Source organism: Dermacentor andersoni, chromosome 5 (assembly GCF_023375885.2).
Source record: "Dermacentor andersoni chromosome 5, qqDerAnde1_hic_scaffold, whole genome shotgun sequence".
Lineage (NCBI taxonomy): Eukaryota > Metazoa > Arthropoda > Arachnida > Ixodida > Ixodidae > Dermacentor > Dermacentor andersoni.
The window spans coordinates 23,977,173-23,995,443 of NC_092818.1; positions in this window are offsets into that span (position 1 = coordinate 23,977,173).

Sequence of the window (18,271 nt, forward strand, 5' to 3'; positions counted from 1 at the left end):
CGCGTTGCCGCGGAGAGCGAGAATACCTCGCGAACAGCGCTGATAAGCAAGTGGTGATAACCAAGATAAGAGAAGTGCCAATCAAGATAGAAATCAACTTCCGCCGCCCCTGCGAGAGCATGCCGACAAAGAGAAAAACGACGTTTCGCGCGCCTCCGTTGCGATCACGCGGCGGAACCGAAACCGCGTTGCCACTGAGAGCGGGAATACCTCGCGAACGCCGCTATAAGCAAGCTAAGAGCAGCGCCAATCAAGATAGAAATCAACTTCCATCGCCCTGCAAGAGAGTGCCGACAAAGAAAAAAATGACGTTTCGCGCGCCTCCGTTGCGATCACGCGGCGAAACCGAAACCGCCAAAGGGGCGTTGCCGCAGTCTGAGCGACGCGCTGAAGCTAGCAATCAGCTTTGTTTATCTCCCCAAGAAGGTAGCACCAATTTCAAACGCATCTTGTAAGTGCTAAGAGGTGGCAGCACCTCCCGATGAGCGCTCATCGTCATTATGGCGCGAAATTTCAAACGGAGGGTCGGAACCGTACCCGTACGGCAAAGACCTTGCGGGACAGAAAACCGCCGCCGTACATGTACGGCAAAAACCTTCAAAGGGCTAGTCTGCAAAGGGGAACGGAGACATAAAGGTGTGATGAGGGATGATGATGACATAGCAAAAGCGAGGCGCACAGGTGAAAACAAGTTCAACACTCTGATGATAAACATTCACAAACGTCATCCACGAAGCCACTGTCGGGTTTCGTATCAAGTCTGTAGTCACCAATTCAAGTGAACTTAAAATAGAGGCGCTAGGACGAAGCTGGTGTGTGGGTCTCCCCTGCGTGAACAGCACAAGTGCCAAACAAAATCTTTATAGCATATTGACACGTGTACTTATCTTTATCGGGCGACCACGTTTCGCCACCTAACAAATGTAATCGCACAGCGCGGGACGCGCCTGCATGTATCCGAAGTTTCTGGAAAGTTATCGATGCTTCTACCCGGCTGTCTGTTGTCGCCGAACGTTGTGTTATCTGATTTCAGCGCGTGACGCGAATGGTGTAGAACATTGTGGAAGGCGCGCGGGTCCGAACGATTAGTTTGGAACATTCGACGACTGCTGTATAAAAGCCGACGCGCTTGCCTCGCTGATCAGATTTTCGACGATCGCCGACCGTGTTCGCCGCTATCGTTGTGCTATAAGTGTAGCCTGTTTTGTGGGCACAGGTTCGCCCAATAAAATCTAGTTTTGCCTTTCGCAGTATTGCCACTGTGTTCTTAAAGTCACCACCACGTGACATCTGGTGGAGGTGCTTGTGCGTTCATGTACCGAACGCCCCCGCAAAGCCGCGATCCAAGCCCGAAGCCCGAGGACAGAACCAACATCGCCCAAGGCCAGCGTGCTAGCCGCAGACTGCAAGGACTGGCCCCAGAGCACGGACTTCTGCCTGAGACGACAAAGAAGATCGTGGTCAAGACAACCCCAATGGCTGCCCCAGCGTCCCCCGTTATCCTACAACAACCTCGGGACCCACCAACCTTCCATGGAGCAGCGACTGAAGACCCGGAATCATGGCTGGAGACCTACGAACGAATCGCAACATTCAACAACTGGGACTTCGACGAGAAGCTGCGGCATGTCTACTTCGCCTTAGAAGACACCGCCAGAACTTGGTTTGAGAACAGGGAATCGACCTTGACAACATGGGACCTGTTCCGTACCGGCTTTCTACGCACCTTTACAAGAGTCGTGCGCAAGGAAAGGGCTGAAGCTATGCTGGACGCCCGAGTGCAGCTGCCAAACGAGAACGTCGCCATCTTTACTGAAGAAATGAGCCGTTTGTTTCGCCACGCCGACCCGGATATGGCCGAGGAGAAGAAACTCCGCTTACTGATGCGTGGTGTAAAGGAGGAACTTTTCGCCGGGATGGTAAGAAGCCCACCGAAGACCGTCGAAGAGTTTCTTCGTGAGGCGACGAACATTGAGAAGACACTCGAGATCCGGAACCGGCAATTCGATCGCCGCGCGAACTATACAAACTACGCCGGGGTTCAATCACTGGCCACCGACGACCTACGCGAGACTATCCGAGCTTTCGTGCGGGAGGAGCTACGAAAGCTGTTCCCATCATCACAGCCTCAAGTGGCTTCGATTGCCGACGCCGTGCGTGAGGAGCTCCAACAATAACTTGGAGTAGCCCCTGAATCGCCGCAGCCTGAGCCGCAAGCAATGACCTACGCCACCGTCGCGCGCCGTCAAGGTCCGCCTCCGCGACCGCGCCAGGGCCCTGTCACGCCGCAGTTCCGTCGTCCGCCACCGCCGCAGCCAGCACGACCACCCGTCGTCCAGCGCACCTACACGAGGAAGACGGACATTTGGCGCGCTCCTCACCACCGCCCGCTCTGCTACCACTGCGGAGAAGCGGGTCACGTCTACCGACGATGTCCATACCGGGAGATAGAACTGCGAGGTTTCGCCGTGAACGCTCCGCGCCCGCAGCAAGGTGAACGCCCCCGGGATATCGCCGACTACGTCGCCGCTACTCAGTGGAGCTCTCGACGACCGTCGCGTTCGCCATCACCAGGCCGCTACCTCTCGCCGCAGCGCCGACCATACACTGGCCCAGCCCGGGGCCGGTCAGCGAGCCCATATCCGGAAAACTAAAAGCAGCAATCGATGGAGGTGCGGTTGCTGTTCGTCGAACTGACGAAGATCCTCCGCCGCCGACGAAGACGCCGAAGAAACCATCTCGACGACATAATAACGACAGGCCGCCGTACCGAGGAAGTCAGGAAGCCAAGACTACACCGACGAAAGACGACTTAACGACGCGACGTAACAGCTTCAGTTCAACACAACGCAGCCGTGATCCGACGCCAAGACCCAACTGCAACGCAAGACAAAGAACCACCGACCTCGACGTGCTTCTAGACGGCCACGCAGTCACCGCCTTAGTCGACACAGGCGCCGATTACTCAGTCATGAGTGGACACATCGCCGTCCAGTTGAAGAAGGTTAAGACTGCATGGGAAGGCCCTCAAATTCGGACCGCTGGAGGACACCTGATTACGCCGACAGGAATGTGCACGGCAAGAATTACCATTCACGACCGCACTTACCCTGTCACCTTCGTTATCCTCCAACAGTGTTCACGAGACGTCATTCTCGGCATGGACTTCCTCAACCAACACGGCGCAGTCATCGACCTGAAGTCGAAGTCAATAACGCTGTCGGAAGATCATGCAATACCGCCGGAGAGCCCTCGTAGTCACCACGCCTTGAGTGTGCTCGAACATCAAGTGAGCATCCCGCCTCGCTCCAGCATTGTTATTTCGGTCGGCACCGAAACACCCGCTGACGTAGAAGGCGTCATCGAAGGTGACCAACGTCTACTGCTAGACCGTGAAATTTGCGCCGCAAGAGGGATCGCTCGACTGCACGGAGGAAACACGAAAGTGTTGCTGACAAACTTCAGCCAAGAGTTCAAGCACATCAACAAGGGCACGACGATCGCATACATCGAGGAAATTCTGGAAAACAGTAATGCGTTTGTCCTCTCGGATTCCGCCGCATCTACCCCGACGACCTTAGTTCCCGAGCCAGACTTCGACATAAATCCAAGTCTCCCTGCGATTAAGCAACAACAGCTCAGAAGTCTACTTCGACGATACAAAGAGTGCTTTTCGACGTCATCAAGGATTCGACGAACCCCAGTCGCAAAGCATCGCATAATAACCGAAGAGGGCGCTCGACCTCTCCTCCAGAGCCCATACCGAGTTTCGACGCGAGAACGCGAAGCTATAAGGCACCAAGTCGACGAAATGCTGCGCGACGACATCATCCAGCCGTCCAAAAGCCCGTGGGCATCTCCTGTAGTCTTGGTGAAAAAAAAGGACGGAACCCTGCGTTTCTGCGTCGATTATCGTCGTCTGAACAAGATCACGAAGAAGGACGTATACCCCCTCCCACGGATAGACGACGCACTGGATCGGCTCTGCAACGCTAAATACTTCTCGTCAATGGACCTCAAGTCTGGCTATTGGCAAATAGAAGTCGACGAAAGAGATCGCGAAAAGATGGCCTTCATCACCCCAGACGGCCTCTACGTGTTCAAGGTTATGCCATTCGGACTGTTCTCGGCGCCTGCAACCTTCCAGCGCGTGATGGACACGGTTTTAGCAGGATTGAAGTGGCAGACCTGTCTCGTTTACTTGGATGACGTCGTCGTCCTCGCCGGAAATTTCGGCGATCACCTGAGGCGGCTTGCGACAGTACTAGAGGCCATCAAGTCATCAGGGCTCACTCTGAAGCCGGAAAAGTGCCGATTCACTTACGATGAGCTTTTGTTTCTAGGCCACGTCATCAGCAAATCAGGAGTACGCCCCGACCCACAGAAGACAGCTGCCATCGCAAAGTTCCCGCAGCCAACCGACAAGAAGGCAGTGCGCAGATTCCTTGGCATGTGTGCCTACTATAGGCGCTTTGTCAAGGACTTTTCACGCATCGCGGAGCCGCTAACACATCTAACCAAACGTGATGTCGAGTTCAAGTGGGAAACGCCGCAGGCCAAGGCATTTCAAGAACTCAAACGACGCATGCAGTCGCCGCCGGTACTTGCACACTTCGACGAGGACGCCGATACCGAAATCCATACTGGCGCCAGTAGCCTAGGCCTTGGTGCCGTCCTAGTTCAGAGGAAAGAAGGACTTGAACGGGTGATATCGTATGCTAGCCGGTCGCTGTCAAAAGCGGAAAGCAATTATTCTACGACTGAAAAGGAATGCCTCGCCATCATTTGGGCTACAGCTAAATTCCGCCCTTACCTCTATGGCAGGCCATTCAAAGTCGTCAGCGACCACCACGCGTTGTGTTGGCTAGCTAACTTAAAGGACCCTTCAGGACGGCTGGCGCGGTGGAGCCTCAGACTACAAGAATATGACGTCACGGTAATATACAAGTCCGGAAGAAAACACTCCGACGCCGACTGCTTATCACGCGCCCCCATCGATCCCCCGCCGCAAGACGACGAGGACGACGACGCCTTCCTTAGGATAATAAGCGCGGAAGACTTCACTAAACAGCAACGAGCAGACCCGGAGCTAAAAGGCCTCGTCGAGTATTTGGAAGGGAACACCGACGTTGTCTCTAGGGCATTTAAGCGCGGGCTGTCTTCGTTCACGCTACAAAACAACCTGCTCGTGAAGAAGAACTTCTCACCAGTCCGCGCCAGCTACCTTCTTGTTGTACCCTCAGCGATGCGTCCAGAAATACTGCACGCCCTTCACGACGATCCAACCGCTGGGCACCTGGGGTTCTCCCGGACGCTGTCGAGAATACAGGAAAGGTATTACTGGCCGCGTCTGACCGCCGACGTCGCCCGTTACGTCAAGACATGCCGAGACTGTCAACGACGCAAGACACCACCGACAAGGCCAGCAGGATTACTACAGCCGATCAAACCTCCTCGCCGACCATTCCAGCAGATTGGGATGGATTTGTTGGGGCCGTTTCCGATGTCAGAATCCGGGAATAAGTGGATCGTCGTGGCGACGGACTATCTCACCCGCTTTGCTGAAACTAAAGCTCTACCAAAAGGCAGCGCAGCCGAAGTGGCGAAATTTTTCGTCGAGAACATCCTGCTGCGACATGGTGCTCCAGAAGTCCTCATCACCGACAGAGGAACGGCTTTTACAGCAGAGCTCACCCAGGCCATTCTGCAGTATAGCCAGACAAGCCACAGGAGGACAACTGCCTACCATCCGCAGACGAATGGTCTCACGGAGCGCCTGAACAAGACCCTCGCCGACATGCTAGCAATGTACGTCGACGTCGAGCACAAGACGTGGGACGCGGTCCTGCCGTATGTAACCTTCGCTTACAACACGGCAGTGCAATAAACAACACAGATCACGCCGTTTAAGCTGGTTTACGGCAGGAACCCGACAACGACGCTCGACGCCACTGACGAAGAGAATGTTGACGTCGCTAGCTATCTGCAGCGCGCCGAAGAAGCCCGACAGCTCGGCCGCCTACGGATCAAGAACCAACAGAGGACCGACAGCCGACACTACAACCTCCGACGATGCTTCGTCGAGTACCAGCCCGACGACCGTGTTTGGGTTTGGACACCGATACGCCGACGAGGTCTGAGTGAGAAACTATTGCGCCGCTATTTCGGACCCTACAAGGTCATTCGACGTATTGGCGCACTGGACTATGAGGTCGTGCCAGACGGAATTTCGCATTCACAGCGGCGCCGCGCACGATCTGAAGTGGTCCACGTGGTGCGTCTGAAACCCTTTTATGGACGCTGACGAACTTCCTTATTTTATTGTTTTCTTTGCTACGGGTGTTTTTCTTTATTACTTTCGTTTGTATGCAGCATCGGGTCGATGCTTTTTAAGAGGGGGGTATTGACACGTGTAATTATCTTTATCGGGCGACCACGTTTTGCCACCTAACAAATGTAATCGCACAGCGCGGGACGCGCCTGCATGTATCCGAAGTTTCTGGAAAGTTATCGATGCTTCTACCCGGCTGTCTGTTGTCGCCGAACGTTGTGTTATCTGATTTCATCGCGTGACGCGAATGGTGTAGAACATTGTGGAAGGCGCGCGGGACCGAACGATTAGTCTGGAACATTCGACGACTGCTGTATAAAAGCCGACGCGCTTGCCTCGCTGATCAGATTTTCGACGATCGCCGACCGTGTTCGCCGCTATCGTTGTGCTATAAGTGTAGCCTGTTTTGTGGGCACAGGTTCGCCCAATAAAATCTAGTTTTGCCTTTCGCAGTATTGCCACTGTGTTCTTAACGTCACCACCACGTGACAATATAAAGAACTGCGATAAGCGGGTGTAGGACGGCGAGCACTTGTAGGACACTTTTAGTGTTCGGAGTCTCGAGGCCACTGTTGGAATCGCACCGCTGGCCCGAGTTGTTGGGGTCTCGGTGCTGACGCCCGTTATTGCCAATGGGTCGCAAGCCCCAAGGGTAGCGTTGGCCTGGCGGCCTGGGGCACTGGAAGCATCCGAAGGTCCCGGCAAAGCATGAGAAGACTGGTAACAGAACAACTTGTTTATTCTAACATAGCAAAAGAGCGGCCGGTCAGGTCGACCGAATTGGAGAGACGGGAGAGCACGTAACTCAACAGTACAAATCGGAGCCTCTCTCCTGGCGTCCGGGGGCAGCTGCTCTTATACTCTCGGCGTCGCGGTCCAAAAGGGAAGGTCACGGGATGAAGGTCACGGGATGAAGGTCACGGGACGGCGGAGCATGAGCCCACGACGGCGCGCACGGTCGAGCCGAGAGACCTGCTGAACCGAGTGCAGTGACGCATCGCCAACCCGCCCACACGACGGCGCGAACGGTTGAGCCGAGAGACCTCCAGGCTCCTCATTCGGGGAAATCCGCTCCCCGGCTGCCGCGCTTTGACAAGCGAGGGCACACACACACACACGCACACACGAAGACACGTGGCACTGAAACACGCCTGGACACGCTTGGCGGGTAGGCGTTGCGGCGGCGTCGAACGGGCCAAAATGTCCGCCGCTTTGAACAAAGCCCCGGCGTCCGTTGTATCCGCGCCGGCATTACCGCGCGTTGTAGGCGAAACGTAACAGACCGCCCCGCCGGGGGAAGGAGATCCCGATGGTCAGGGGACTGCATCCGCTGTCCGGAGGGATGTCGCTCGATGATGCTCATAACCGTAGTCGGGCGTCCTTTGGCGTTTCTTGAGCGCAGCGCACAGAGAAGGCCTCGTTCTCACGTTCAAGTGCACACAGGACACTGCAAAGTGACTTCGGGAGAGTTGACATTTTTGTTCTCGTTTCCGGCAAGCGTTAGAACTACGCCGAAAGTCAACCGCTCAGTCAGCAAGCACGGCACAACCCTCACTAAGCCCTGCCAGGCTCTTTCCCCTTTTTTACTGCTGCCTAGTTCCTTACAGTAGTTTAGCAGCACTCAGAACGCGTCCACAAATCGGAAAATTGCACTAGAAAGCACATCATCACTTTGAAACACTACACAAAAGCAATAGGTTAAAAATCCTGCCTCAGGAAGAAAAACATCAGTAACAAGCAATTTTGAGGCTGATTCCCACGTTAGGGGCTTCGACTTAAGCCATCGGCGTTACCGTTGAGACTCCCCTTTTTGTAACGCACCTCAAAGGAATATTGTTGCAAAGCGAGGCTCCAGCGCAGGAGGCGGCCATTTTTGGGAGAGATGGTCTGCAGCCATTGGAGAGGGCAGTGATCCGTTTCAATGATAAACCTCGAGCCGGCTAGGTAACATGACAATTTCTGAACGGCCCACACGATACACGCACACTCTTTCTCGGTGGCGCTATACGCCTGCTCACGACTGGTCAGCTTACGACTAGCATACAGGACGGGGTGTTCTACTTCTCCATTTTCCCGTTGGCACAGTACAACGCCCATGCCTCGCTCACTAGCATCACACTGAACAACGAACCCTTTTGTGTAGTCGGGCGATCGTAGCACAGGCTGGCTTGTTAGGGCACTCTTTAGGGCGCTAAAAGCTCTTTCCTTTGTCTCGTCCCAGACGACTGTTTGCGGCTCTGTCTTTCTTAGAGCATCCGTTAGGGGAGCCGCGATATCAGAGTACCTGGGGATGTACCTCTGATAGTAGCCGGCGACACCTAAGAACGACCGAATATCGGTCTTCGTACGCGGTTGCGGGAAGTCTCGCACAGCGGCCACCTTTATTTCAGAGGGGCGGCGACGACCCCGACCAATCACGTGTCCGAGGTAGACAACCTCGGCCTGTGCTAACTGGCACTTGGGAGCCTTGACTGTCAAGCCCGCATCGCGCAGGCGGGTTAGCACTGCCCGCAAGTGCGCCATATGTTCCGGCCAGGATGCGGAGAATATCGCTACGTCGTCTAGATACGGTAAAGCGAATTCTTGCTGTCCCCGCAACACTTTATCCATGAGGCTTGAAAAGCAGTATGGCGCGTTCTTCAAACCAAAACTCAAAACTTTAGGACGGAATGTCCCCATTGGTGAAATGAACGCCGCATACCTACTAGCCTCTTCTGTAAGTGGAACCTGCCAATAACCCCTGACAAGATCTAGGGTGGAAATAACCTGAGCGCTACTCACTCTCTCAAGGCGCTCCTCGATGTTAGGGATCGGATAAATTTGATCCTTAGTGATGGAATTAAGCCTGCGGTAGTCGACGCAAGGACGAGGTTCCTTGCCCGGTACCTCAACTAAAATCAAAGGGGAGGTATAATCACTCTCACCCGCTTCAATAACACCGAGCTGTAGCATTTTCTTTACCTCAGCCTCCATAATATCGCTCTGGCGGGGTGACACCCGGTACGCCTTGGATCGTACTGGCTCTGGGGAGGTAAGTTCTATGTCATGAGTAAGGACAGAAGTCCTACCAGGCCTCTCAGAGAACAGACCTTGAAACTCTTGTAAGAGCTGGTGTAGTTCGGTTTTCTGCTCAGGCGACAGCGATGCTTTACTTATTAAGTCACTAATGACTTGATCGGTGTCTTTCCTGTTTGTCACTGAGCCTAGTCCCGGAAGCTCGACCGGAAGCTCTTCTAACTTTCCCGCATCGGGAATTTCCTCTCCAGTATCTGGTGCCCTTAACGCTACAGGCTCAATTTTATTCAGTTCGGGCGTGCTCTGAATACCAGCTTGTTGCGCCTCTGACCCTTTTTCATCGTTCAACAACGTCGGCCCCGCAACTACCGCCTTTGCAGCGAGCTCCCGAACCTTCGATCTGGTTAAGGCCTGAACGCTAGCCTCACCAAACAAAAGCCCCTTCTCGCGCAGGAGGTGATCGGACCTGTTCGAAAATAGGTACGGGTACTGGGGGGGCAGCATAGATGACACTGCGGCCTCCGTCTCAAGTGCTCCGAAAGGTCCTTCAATAAGCACTTTTGCTACCGGCAGACACACGCTATGAGCTTCCACTGCTTGCTTGATCCATGCGCACTCGCCCGTGAACATATCGGGTTCTACGTAAGAGGGGTGAACTACATCCATTGTAGCTGCGGTATCGCGAAGCACTCGGCACTCTTTCCCGTTCACGAGGAGGTCTCGCATGTAAGGCTCGAGAAGCTTGATGTTCTCGTCAGTGCTGCCTAATGAAAAAAACACGACTTTTGGTTTTGTTTCTGGGCACTGCGCCGAAAAGTGACCCGGCTTCTGGCACGTATAACACAGGCGCGCTTGCCTCGCCTCGAACCGCTTTCTGCGTTCGGCTTCGGCTGCCGCCGTCTCCTTACGTTCGGTCGGACACTGCGCCGAAAAGTGACCCGGCTTCTGGCACGTATAACAAACGCGCGCTTGCCTCATCTCGAACCGCTTTCTGCGTTCGGCTTCGGTTGCCGCCGTCTCCGTACGTTCGGTCGGACTGCTTTCACTCGCATCCGCACTACGTGTATCCCCCTTTGCTCTCAAGGGCGTGAACTTTGGCCTCTCAAACTTGGAGCCAAATTCACCCTTTTGACCGTCCTTAGCTCCGCGAGCCCGACGCGTCACAAACTCCTCGGCTAACTCAGCGGCTCTAGCCACCGTACTAACGTCTGGCCTATCCAAGACCCAGTACCGCACGTTCTCAGGTAACCGACTATAAAACTGTTCTAGCCCGAAACACTGCAGAACTTTCTCGTGGTCACCAAACGCTTTCTCTTCTTTGAGCCACTCCTGCATGTTTGACATAAGCCTGTACGCAAACTCTGTATATGACTCACTTCTGCCTTTCTCATTTTCCCGAAACTTCCGACGGAACGCCTCCGCTGACAGCCTGTACTTTTTTAGCAGACTCGATTTCACTTTCTCGAAATCCTCTGCCTCCTCTCTCTCCAAGCGTGCGACTACGTCGGCCGCCTCGCCGGGTAGCAAAGTGAGCAAGCGCTGTGGCCACGTTTCCCGAGAGAACCCCTGCTTCTCGCACGTTCGCTCAAAGTTAACCAGGAACAAACCAATGTCCTCTCCAAGCTTAAACGGCCGCATCAGGTCAGTCATTTTGAACAATACTCGTTCTCCTGCACCGTGTGCCTGACTTCCATTACGAGCGCGTTCCATCTCTAACTCGAGACGCTTCATTTCCAAAGCGTGTTGACGCTCGCGCTCTTCTTTTTCTTTCTCTTTTTGTTCTTTAAGTTCGCGCTCATCTTTCTCTTTCTGTTCTTTACGTTCGCGCTCATCTTTCTCTTTCTGTTCTTTAAGTTCGCGCTCCTGTTTCTCTTTTTGCTCTTCCCTCTCCTCAATGGTCTCAAGGCATTCCGACAGCTCGTCATCCTCAGCTTCTAACTCAAGAATAGCCCTTAGCAGTTCTGGTTTTCTGAGTTTGTCTGAGACATCCAGACCCAACTCTCTCGCAAGCTCCAGCAATTTCGGTTTGCGCAACGACTTCAAATCCATGGCTGCTCTGAATGCTGCTTTCTCTACTGCCTACTATTGTCTTGCCGCAAACTAACCCGGCAGCAACGACAACCCCAATTACCAGCTCTGTTTCTAACACTAACAAAAGCCTGGCAAAACTCAGAAGAAGAAAGTCCCGCACTCACCAAACCTCGCAGCCAAGAATTCAGCGCAGTCGTTCCGCTGCAGGCAACCAGTCATCACACAGGGCTCGTTGCACTGCTCCCGGATGGTCGTTGAGCTGCTCAGCATACAGTCAACCGCATCTCTTCGCTGCTGGCCTCCGTTGTCGCGATCCCACCGCTGCCACCAGATGTTGGAATCGCACCGCTGGCCCGAGTTGTTGGGGTCTCGGTGCTGACGCCCGTTATTGCCAATGGGTCGCAAGCCCCAAGGGTAGCGTTGGCCTGGCGGCCTGGGGCACTGGAAGCATCCGAAGGTCCCGGCAAAGCATGAGAAGACTGGTAACAGAACAACTTGTTTATTCTAACATAGCAAAAGAGCGGCCGGTCAGGTCGACCGAATTGGAGAGACGGGAGAGCACGTAACTCAACAGTACAAATCGGAGCCTCTCTCCTGGCGTCCGGGGGCAGCTGCTCTTATAATCTCGGCGTCGCGGTCCAAAAGGGAAGGTCACGGGATGAAGGTCACGGGATGAAGGTCACGGGACGGCGGAGCATGAGCCCACGACGGCGCGCACGGTCGAGCCGAGAGACCTGCTGAACCGAGTGCAGTGACGCATCGCCAACCCGCCCACACGACGGCGCGAACGGTTGAGCCGAGAGACCTCCAGGCTCCTCATTCGGGGAAATCCGCTCCCCGGCTGCCGCGCTTTGACAAGCGAGGGCACACACACGCACACACGAAGACACGTGGCACTGAAACACGCCTGGACACGCTTGGCGGGTAGGCGTTGCGGCGGCGTCGAACGGGCCAAAATGTCCGCCGCTTTGAACAAAGCCCCGGCGTCCGTTGCATCCGCGCCGGCATTACCGCGCGTTGTAGGCGAAACGTAACACCACCGAGAATCACGCGCATTGACTCTACTAGGTGCTTCAGCATTTTTTGTACACTCTCCTTCTTATTGGGTTCATCTCCTTGCTTGCCCGTAGTGTCACCGGTTTCACTGGCCCTATAATTCTTGGCTTCATGGCGCAGAGGACCACTACTGCCCGCTGGCATGGCCGTGGGTCTAGAGGGCAGCAAAGGCCATTGCGTGTCTGTATCAGCCGGCGGAGGTAAATGTTTGCAGCGTGCTCTCGTCGACCTTGAATTATCAGTAGATGCCGTTACCGTCCTCGATGCACGCACAGGCAGAGGTGGTCGTGGTACCTGTGCCACGCTAGATAGTTCTCCTGAAATGGTTTTGTGATGCTTCTGTCGCGAGCGTTGGTCACTTTCGCGAACCGACTCAGTAGCCTCTTTACGTGAAGAGTGATCTCTTGCCATTTTTTGAAGAACACGAACCTCTTTTTTTCATCTTCGGGCATTCCTTCGAAGTCGCTTCGTGGGAGCCAGTACAGTGGGGACATTTAAATGATGGCGCCTTACAGTCGGTGTTATCATGCTCTCCGCCGCAATGCGAGCAGGTGGCTTTGCTTCTGCAAACAGCGCTCACGTGTCCTATCTTGTGACATTTCCGGCAATGAATAGGCGTCGGATTGAATGGTCGTACTCGGCGCGTAAGGTAGCCCACTTTGACAGACGTAGGTAATGTCGAAGAAGCAAATATTACCTTGATACATCGGGATTGCCCCAAGCGATGAATCTCAAGAATGCGCACCGATGACCTCAAGAGACTCTTGAGGCCCGCATGCTTGATTTCAAGCTCGACGTCAGAAATCACTCCAGTTGTTGTGTCCTTGCCGTAAGTAATAAAGGAGCGGACGGGGATTGTGCTTAACTGTGGAATGGTCTTTAACTTCTCCATTATTGCGGAATTTTTCACATCTATTGTCAGGATCTTCTTGCGAGCGTTGATCCTGGTCTCGTTCATTTGCCCAGGGGCCACACTTTCAAAATATTCGGTTAGGAACTGCCTGCTGAGGGAGTTCATGCTGTGTGACGCCGAGAGCGGCACGTAAGAAACCATGAAGGATTCTTGCTCACTCTGATGCCATGAAGTCGCCTCAGTCGGCATACGGTCCATCTTCATACGGCGCCCATGACGACGGTGTACTCGCTGTCAAGGTCCATAGCTTCTGGCGTTGAGCTCTCCCAGGAATCGAGCTTGTCCGAACTTCCAAAAAGCGATGAAGAAGACGACTGACCTTGTTCAGGTGGTCGTGGGAACATCTTCTTGCTCATCCTTGATGAAATGACTCTCACGAAAATGGCAAGAACGTAAAATAATGCATAGCAGCCAGAGGCCCAGAGCGCCAGTAGATGTGCTCATGTTCACCTGTGTGCGCCTGGCGCCGTACTTGGTAATTTAGTAAGCGAATGTTTACAAGTTTATGCGGCGAAAAATGATAATGTTAAAATGTGTTTGTCGAGGAATGGCTCGAACGCCTATTATGTGGAATAGGAAAGGGTGAGAAAGGGGTATTCACAACCGTTCTAGCATCTGCGCGTCTTTGGCTAAAACCGAAAACGAGTTCAAAATGACCCTACTGGAACCTATTGATACAGATGCCGATCTAATCCGCTCCTCGTAGGAGGACAATCTCACCGCCCTCATGTGGGCGTCCCGCTGCTGAGCGTGCACTGACACTCCCAAAACTGATGGGCTGCGGATGGCCGCGTGGCCACGCCGCAGTCGGGGCACCTGTGTGGCTCCTGGGGTGCTTCTTGTTCCGCTGAGGCTGTTGAGGGCCCGAGTTCCTGCGACGGAAGGGAGTCAGGAGACGGGGATGGAAGGTGACTCGGCGTGGCCGGTACTGCCGCCACCGCACCCGCACATCCAGTGTGAAGATGAAGCCAGAACGGAGCCTGTGCAGCCGCACCTATCCATCCGCGGGCAGGTACTGGACACTCGCACGGAGCTCTGTCTGGGTCATACGGTTGTTCTTTTGTCATGCTGCTTGTGCGGGGGGTGAGGGTTTCGGAAGGATCCCGGGAGAGGACGCGGTTGTAAAGATGGGCGCGCGCGGCCTCGTGGGCTCTCTCTTTTCCCTCGATGCCCTGATTACCAGAGATACAGTGAAGTGTTGCAATGACCGCGCGGGCCTCCGCCAGCCTGAACGCCTGCTTGACTATAATTGCTTCTGATGAGGCTGTGTTGTGCGACTTACAGCCATGCAGCGCATATTGGGAGTAGGTGTATATATCGATATGTTTTGCCAACGTGGTGCTTGAGATCCTGTCTAAGTTCAAGTGACGTTGGGTCGTCGGCATCAGCAGTTGTAAAGCTAGAATGTGTCGTAGAAGAACCGACTACGCGGTAGGTGAATACTCCCGCACTGGTGCGTGGGTGCAAAGCTGCGCCAGTGAACACTTGTTCCTGACTTGGTGGTGCGTCTGCCAATCTCTGCGCGTGACGCGCAACGAATGCTGCCACGCGGTGCGAATGTTGGGCGCCCACGTTTTGGGGCGTTGGCGTACTGTCGGCGACAGCAATGTGATGCCCCGGTGGAATTTCCGGTGGCAGTTGGGATACGGCCGATAAAACTACTATTAGTACTTCTTATAGCAGTGTACTAATTTGTTACCATAATCGGTGCTTCGCCTTTCGGGCGATACTGAAACTTTTTTTTGGAATAGCGTCCGCAAACGTGAGTAGTGATCGGTGGAGCTGGTGACATCTTTCAAGGGTAGAAGGCTTGCTTGAGCCAGAGTGGTTGGACAATCATTTGTTTATGTGTAAACATATTCACGCATCGACAGCGGATCAAAAATGTGCTCCTTACAATACCTTGTTTGGTAAAAATTTCATGCAAGAAGAAATATGAGACACATTTTACACGCCTTCTCAGGGCAACGACACAGTATATTAAGGCAGCAGCATGTAAAGTGGCGAACATGCGTTCACAAAATATGATGTGCGCTAAAGGATAGTGAAGCTCGCGATTGGTTTTTAATATTTTCTTCATTCTTCGTTCAAGCGAACAGAATAAGGTAACCTAGTTTCTCGCATATTTAGTCAAACGTAACGGAATTCACACACACTTTCTAGTTACCTTATATAAATATACACTACTAACTCGGATTCTCTGATACTTCGCAATTTTGGTAAAGGGGATGGAAAACATTAAAGAGAACGGGTCAAAAATACCTCGAATGCATTTTAACGAATTTTTGACGAGTTGACTCTGATTGGTCTCGTGTTCATTGCATTTAATTTGTTGTTGTGCCATTACCTTGGTTTGCTTTGAATTAGGCTTGACGAAGCACGAAATCTTACCTTGACGTAGAAAAAGAAAGCTGCGTTGTCTACACAGTACATTCACGGTGCCTAGCAACCCCGAAATTACCACGAAAGAACCCAGAGCCGATAATCACTGATATTACAAAAGTAGGATACTTCAATTTCAGGCTAAAATTGACTATAATGTGAGCTTGAAGGAAGCAATTCAAATATCGTTGCTTCACAAAACAATATGGTTGCACATGAGCGTTACGATTTGGGTATCGCCTGTCTATATACAAAAGAGCTAAAACAGCTTTTAGCGGCAGTTGATCTTGACATGCTGAAAGTCAGTGGATCAGCGTATTTATGTTTATATTTCAGCTATGTTTGTTTCTTTGAATATCAGCGTTGTGCGATTCAATGTTTCCTCGAGATACAAAAATGAGATGAGATGGCTAGTGGTGGGTGCATGAGTAGTCACCTGCGCCCTCGCTACAGATAATTCTACATCTGTTTGGCAAATGCACTACGGGCGTCCATAACACACAGTCGTGCACGAGAATAACATAAGATGTCACAAGGTCGGTGAGTCGGGCAAGTTGGCTAAAGTTAATGTTTCACTTCAAGGTATCTTCAACAGTAGACGACCCAGAAACCTGACTGCAGACTTTTGAAACTATCTGAAAATTTAACAACTGGAACAGCGAAGCTTCAACATGCCTTTTTCTCTATGGAAGACACCACCAGGACGGGCTTTGAGAATTTCGTATCCTCCTTAACAACGTGGGATTTAATAAAGGGAAAATCAGACATCCACCTGTCCGTAGCAATTGCTACAAAGGAAACGCATACCGGTTCCTCGAAAGAAAAGCCTCAGAGTTGAAGAAAAATTCGTCTTGGTCCGAGACTCGAACACGGGTCCACCGCCTTTCCGGGGCAGCCGCTCTACCATCTGAGCTAACCAGGCGGCTAGCAGATGGCAGGGCGAAGCCGAATTTGTCGACAACACGAAGCAAAGGCAAGTGTTTGACGTAGTAGTTCTGCGGAAACCCGCAAGGTGGAGAGAAGTAATTAATAAAGGGAAAATCAGACATCCACCTGTCCGTAGCAATTGCTACAAAGGAAACCCATACGGGTTCCTCGAAAGAAAAGCCTCAGAGTTGAAGAAAAATTCGTGCTGGTCCGGGACTCCAACCCAGGACCACCGCCTTTCCGGGGCAGCCGCTCTACTATCTGAGCTAACCAGGCGGCTAGCAGATGGCAGGGCGAAGCCGAATTCGTCTGCAACACGACAACACATGGTGTCATTCTGTCATGTTAGGGAAGTTGATCAGGCCAGTACTAACGAAAGCGCAGTGGTGACACGAATTGGTGCCGACGGTGGCGCAAGGAGCATTGATGACGAAAGCAAAGTACTGCAAGTACTGCTATGTGCACTGATAACGTTCCAATTCTTATAAGCCGTTATCGCTCTTTAGTATCTTATCCATCCGGGTCGACCCATTGTGAACCGTGAGCAAGTGTACTCAGGCGGCGGGTTGGTATGGCACCGCCGCGCGGCCCGCACCTCGAAAGCGATATGCGATGCTTACGAAGAGCACCGACTGCTTATAGCTTCGCACGCTGTGTTCTCGCCGCTTACTTAATTTTGCAGACAGACGCGTGGTCACGCAGCTTGAAAGGCATCTGCTGTGGGGCGTGCGCTGAGAGCTCCCTGAGCGCTGGGTTCTCTGCGCTTCGTTGGCGTTGAAGCGAGAGGCAGCGCACACGTGAATTCCCTCGCTGCTGCTGGAGCTATCTCAAAAGCGGTCGTCTCACGGGATGAAAGGAGGGACGGCTTTCTCGTCGGGTAAGCGTAGAAATTAAAACTGCTTTCTGGGCGAGTTGGTGCATGCTTGACATAAAAATTGTAACTGCGCAAACACATGCAACCACAAAGTATCAAGGACGAGACACAAGCGCTGACTGTCAACTAAATTTTATTGACGGAAGACGGATACGTTATATAAGGGCTAAGGCAGAAGTGAAGGGGGAAGGGAGCGATACAATCGGGAAAAATGACATTGCGCATCGATGAACGAACGTACCGGCAGTCAACGGAATCATGCGCAGAAAAACAAGAAAACTAGAAAAAACTAGAAAGATACTAGAAAAAGGGCGAGGGTTACTAACATACAATCAAACTAGTAAGCGGTCGCTTCCAAAAATTGAAGCTCTGCAGCAAAAAGCGATACAGAGGGGGTGCTTACGCCCTCGCGTGCGTCAGTTTGGAAGGGTTCCACATACAGAAATATGGCAGCAAGCGCGTAAGCACCGCCTCTGTATCGCTTTTTGCTGCAGAGTTTCAATTTTTGGAAGCGACCGCTTACTGATTTGATTGTATGTTAATATCCATCGCCTTTTTTCAAGCATTTTTCTAGTTCTTCTAGTTTTCTTGTTTTTCTGCGCCCGATTCCGTTGACTGCCGGCACGTTCGTTCATCGATGCGCAATGTCATTTTCCCTGATTTTATCACTCCCCTCCCCCTTCACTTCTGCCTTTCCCCTTACATAAGGTATCCGTCTTCCGTTAATAAAGTTTAGTTGACA